General features: G+C 37.8%; 1 protein-coding gene across 1 annotated transcript in view; it reads right to left on the reverse strand.

Moving 5' to 3' along the window:
* The window catches only part of LOC135839892 (pancreatic triacylglycerol lipase-like), a 32245-nt gene extending 30736 nt beyond the window's left edge, over positions 1 to 1509 (reverse strand). Inside the window, exon 1 of the mRNA XM_065356145.1 lies at positions 1196 to 1509. The gene's annotated coding sequence lies outside the window, so the exon portion shown is untranslated. The remainder of the gene's footprint in view (positions 1 to 1195) is intronic.
* Positions 1510 to 6000: the final 4491 nt, after the last annotated feature.

Below are 6000 nucleotides of genomic sequence, written 5' to 3' on the forward strand. Positions count from 1 at the left end.
CCCATAATGTGTTCGTACAAGTTTTTATCGTATCCGAAGAGTTAAGGACCTTGATCTCGCCGCGAGCCCAGACCTAAATAAATAGTAGAGAAAGGTTCTTTTGCAAATCGAACCTGAAACTGCAACAGGTATAACGGGAAAATATTTCATAATTTTCAAAAATAAACATTCCTTTCTGATACTCCGCCGCATTGATATGTAAAATGTATAACGATCGATGTCGGATGAAAGCGAATTAATTTTCTATATTATGTACTGTTTATACTTCGGCGCCTAAATATTGTACATATCTACACATGGCAAAATTCCAGTAAAATTGATAAGATATCTATAAAAAGAAAATACGTTCATTGACGTCAAATCGAATAATTGTATCTTGTGTTCTTTACCCATGGAATTGAGACAGAGTGGTGTATACAGTGTACGAGTATAGTACATGGAACACACTTGACCAAAAAATATAGCCGCATCGTATCGCCTATAGGCCTAAAATTTAATCATTCGCTGTCAATATAAGTACCCTATAGTAAAATATACGCACGTACTAAAGATAATTATACGTAATTTTCGTATAATTGTAATAAAAAATTCACTCAAAAGTTGTAAACCTGTCTGGCGCGGCGGCGTAGAAGTTCAAAGTTACGTAACACTGCTCTCTGCTACGACTATAGTACGAGTATGTATACTGTATAGTGTCGAGTACGTATTGTAAACCTTGCCATGAGTGCATTATGCAGTTGCCAATGGACCTGATGTTATGGTGATCAGTTGAGCGATCAGAGTAGAGAATTTTTCATCATTTGCACAACGAGAACCGTATATACTCGTAGATAGGTATTAGGTACCGTAGGTATTATTTTAATATCGTTCGCGTTTAGCCGTTTACCATTATATAATAAACGACGAAATAGTCGGAGAGAAAAAAACAACGACGTACGATTGGCGGGCAATAAATTTTTCAAAGAATCGCAAAATACGATTATGTAACGAAAATAGCAAATAGCAACAAGCTGTTGCTGGTGTGGAGTCGAGAAAGCGACGAAAAAATACACTTTCATACCGCAGCGCAATTTACGAACTCTGAACTAAACACAAATAAATTACGAGTATTCGTCGTAGACGTAGGTCGTACAGATACCCAAACATGTGGAAAAATTGCATATAAAAATCGCGCATCTGGCGTCAACGAACTTACCGTGTACGTCACACTGTCACATGAGAAATTATTAGGTAGGTACTCGGTATATTCGGCGATTGAGAAAAAATTGAAGAAAAAAAATTACACCGTATCGAAAAAAAATTAGTCTACAACGAAATGAAAAATTCACGCAAATTTTATCGTAAGTTATGTCGCGAAAAAAATTACTCGTATTTTACCGATTAACGAGATGAATACGCACTCGGCTACTTGGTTCACTACGACACAGAACAATGTTGAAGACCGGCGACGAATTGGACTCTGAGAGATCCATTTTGTCTCGATGTCGATGGATCATCGTGATCATGCACCATACACGTCCAGTCCCCCTCCATCGTGTACGAATATCTCCACCGTCCACGCATCGGTCGACGTAATCACCTTTACTTTCCTTGTTGTTTGTTTTTGTTTTCGTTGCATCGCGTACTCGTACTCGTATTCATTATCGCCACCGAACCGTTATTAGGTACCTGTAGAATGGGTAGGTATAGGTGCTAGAGGTACTCGACTTGATGGAAAGATTGCCAACAATGTTGGATGTTGGATGTTGGAAATTATTACGAGTATTTGTAATACGTACTCCAGTTTATTGGTCTCTGACGCAGATTCGAACGCTCGCAGCCAACTTGGTTCGCAGAATTCGCTCGCGTGAAATCCGCGATGAAATTTGAAAAAATCTGGCGAAAAGTTTTTTATACTCGCGTAAATTGAATGCGAGACGCGGGCGAGATCTTCAATGCACTAGACGATGGACATGTCAAATTCAGAGGTCAAAATATGACCGTGACCAGCTTCGATTCGTTTGAGGTACTAGTATGAAAAATATTTAGTTAGAAGTGTGCCATTTAATTGCGGTGCGGCGCGGCGGCGGTTTGTTAAATTAAGCATTCTCGATAGATTCCGTAGGTCATTTTTATAAGTAAGGTAGTACTTATGGATTGGATGAGCTGTATGAGAATAACACCTGAAAATTGAAAAGAATTATGTAAAGAAATGACGAGGAAAAATATTAGTAGCTATGCCGATTGAATAGGTATCTACCGAATAAAACTTGAAGAAGAAGCACCTTTTGAGGTTTCTACTTTTAAGCTTGTATCGCTCGCGTCCGTCGCAACAAAAATTTACATAAATTTTTCGAATGACATACTTATTTCAAAACTAGTAACCAAAATTTCAGTCGCCCGAATTGATTTTTCGATTCTCAAAGGATGTTTGAAAAGTCAAAAGTTGCTATTTTTTGATTATGAAAAAAAGGCCCAAAATCGAGCAAAAATTGAAAAATTGTATTCGGATTGCTACAATTTCGTTTATACACCAGGAAACCTCCGAGTCTCTCAGTCGCAGATTTCGTTCATTTTACACATCAGAACATGGCAAGACCCTTAGGGTTAGCTCTCAGAAAAAATTTCAGGTGGCCAAACCAGAAATTGAAGAAGCTACGAGATTTTCAAATTTTCTTAATCGCCCAAAATCGCATCGCATATTAAATTGGTGACAAAGAAATGAACCGCGGCAGGAAAAAAGTACTCTGAAAGATGTCAGCTACATGCAATCACGTTTTAAGGACAGAATAATTTTGATATCGGAGTGTAAAATTGTCTTTTATGCAGGAGGGGCGTGAAATTTTTTGATAAAAAGTGTGGAATCCTAGAAAAAAAAGTAATCGGGTAAAATCTTGAATTGCTATTGGGCAGCTGCAGCTCGAGGAGTCTTTTTTTAGGCCATATTCCACGTATGGTACCAACGCTTTTTGAAGGCCATTTTCGACATTAGTGTGATAATGTGTATTTTAGGGTACTTCGTATGTATTGGAGAAGGGAGAGGGGAAGAGGCAAAAAATACTCGCGATCTCACTCGTGTCGAAAGTGGACCTCGTACGAAATTGAAAAAATATTCTAAGGGCTGCAGCTGTCCAATTCCTGTAGGTATGACTGAACGTTTTGCTCTCCCTACAACCCATTTTTTGCTACGCAACGAAGCGCATGTTTTCGACAAAATTTTAAAAAATACCGTACTTTTTTGCCAGAATTGCAATACTAGATAATCTTCACTTGGCTTTTCGGAAAAATTACAAAACATACGATTCTTTGGGTAAAATTTCAAAAGTGCTATTTGTTACCAAAATTGTAAAACAAATTTTGTTTTTTTGAAAAAACTTTCACAAAAATCTAGATTTTTTGCCAAAATTGCGAAAACTCGTGTTTTTGTCAAAATTTATTGCCGAAATTGCAAAAACACGCGTTTCGATCGCCAAAAATTGTATAAGAAACTGTTTTTGACAAAATTTAAAAAATTCTGTTTTTTTTTTTCAAAATGCATTGTCTTGATAAAATCCATGTTTTTTTTTTTGCAAAATTTAAAATTTAAAATTGTGAAATAAACACTACTTTTTTTTAAATCAAAATTGCAAAAAAGTGTTTTTGATCGGACACCCCCCCCTCAAATTACAATAAAGTTTGAAAATACATAGGTATTGTTTTTTTTTACCAATGGGGACTCTCCTGATTTCTCGGATTAGTTGACCTATGATTAATACGCACGTACTCGTATGTTTCAATGCGATCAAAAATTTCAATTTTCGATTACAAATTCACTTTTGATTACTTACTTACCTATATTGTTTATTTTATTATTTTCATGAAATTCTGAACAGCTTCGCTTAAATTTTTACAACTCTTAGCAGACAAAATAATGGCAGGGAGGTAGGTAGGTAGGTCTAGGTAAGTAGGTATAGTGATTTGAAATTCATTACCATTAAAAGGGTCGGCCGAATTCGCAAAATTAATCTCATCTGGAAATCCACTGCAATTCAATATTGGAGCAATACGTATGATACATACTTTTTTCAAGCAGACTCGAATGGACTGTTATGCAACACTTTTGAAAAGTTTCTAAATACTGTTGGTCGATGTTTTGCGCTACTGCAGTCTTAAATGATGTGTCTTGATGCAATAGAAAGAAATAAAAAGCCCATTTTGCGCTAATTGCCGGATGCCACCTATAGTAATAAGACAAAGACACCCATAAAGCCATCGTGTATTCGATTCGCTCTTCATCGTGTCAGAATTTGACCGCGCCGAAGCAATTTCACCGGTGTTTTGAACTTTCAGCCGCGTCGGGCGAGCCGCGAGGTGACGAAAAGTAATTAATTTCCATCATCTAATGCGTGCATGCCACTGATGCCACTCAGACCGCAAACGATTTTTGTTCTCCGCATACGTTGCGCCAAAGCATTTTTACCTAAACGTGTCGAATGTTGATGTAACCCTACAAACTACTGCAGGTACTAGCGAGTACTCAGCTATCTAACAGTTACTCGTGTGTTCGTACGAGTAAGTGTAAGTATGTATGTAGTCTTACTTACACGTAAATTTAAAATTCGTAAGCATACCAATGGAAAATTATTATAAAAACCGTTGTTGCGCCAGCCAGCGAGCAACGGTTGCAGTTATTTGACAGCGCCACACAAATTCCATCCGCTATCGCCACTGCGCCGTCCAGAGAGAGAAAGGTCACGAGGTGGCAAATTTTCACGAATTTCTAACCAGATCTTATTACATCGCTGGCGCTGGTTCGTCTTCGCGCTTACAATCACCATCAAAAATTCACTTGCACTTTCATGTCTTCGGGCCATGGGCATGGGCATGGGCAAGAGACCAGCGGTCGTGAATCAATAAGTACTTATTTGTATACATACCTACTCGTACGTACGAGTACTTACATACAGTAGTCGGTAAATGTAATGAACGAAAAATTAAATCGCCCATTATGGGAAGATTTTTACAAAACCGTTTCAATACACGTTTAACCAAAAAAGAAAATAAAGAAAGCGGAGATCGTGGTCTGGTCTTCGTATACTTACATACATACAATGTAATAATTAATATTCATTTTGTAAATATTTCTAACGCGTGGCTTTCTATAACGCATAATACTCGTACTTACACCGGCATCATTTCGTAATTTTCATTATTACGTTTATTCCATAACAATTAATTTTCAAGTGCTCGAATAAACACGGTAATTTGATCTACTCTTCGGTCTGCCTGTGCCTGTGCCGCGATATCGAAGCCGAAGCGCGAACGTGTGTGAGAACTTAATCAAGCATCGAATCGATTCGCAGATACACCCTGCCGGCCTGCCGCTGTCTTCGCACTTGTTTCATTTCATTTCATTTCGTTTAAGCTTCTCAACTCGGGTCCTCGCCTCCTCGGTCTCAGTGAAAGCAGCATATCGCTCATAAATTTCAACACGAGTAGACACTTAGACAGTACCTGTACCAGTGTACCTTTCATCATGCCAAAAATTTTACCCATAATTTCGATGAAAACTATATGCAATACGTACCTAGCTACCTACATATTATTTATGTATTATTCAATTCGTAAGAGTGCTAAGGTGCATTATCCGCTGTGCAACTGAGTGAAATGATCGCCAAAGTGAAATTAACACGACGTCGAGCTTGTGTTCTTTTACGAACGTGATATTATTAATTTTTTGACTGGGCGTAATTCTGATTCAAATTGAAAGTTGGAACGGTAGTTCATTTTCGGTTCGAACGTTACGTACGACGATGATGGTTCATTTCCAACTGCATTTTAGATGAAATTTCAAGTTTCAAAAATCTTCCGGCGGCTTAGAGAATTTTCAAAAAGTTGCTGCAGACTCCGAAATGACTTTTAATAACGTGATCAAATTGGAATGCAGCGGGGAGCGTGAATTTCAAATTTCCAACTTCATTTTGATGAAATTTTGCGCAACTGTCAAAACCGTTTGAAACCGTTTCTAATCGATTTGGCTGG

This window comes from Planococcus citri, chromosome 3 (genome assembly GCF_950023065.1).
Source record: "Planococcus citri chromosome 3, ihPlaCitr1.1, whole genome shotgun sequence".
Classification (NCBI taxonomy): Eukaryota; Metazoa; Arthropoda; class Insecta; order Hemiptera; family Pseudococcidae; genus Planococcus; species Planococcus citri.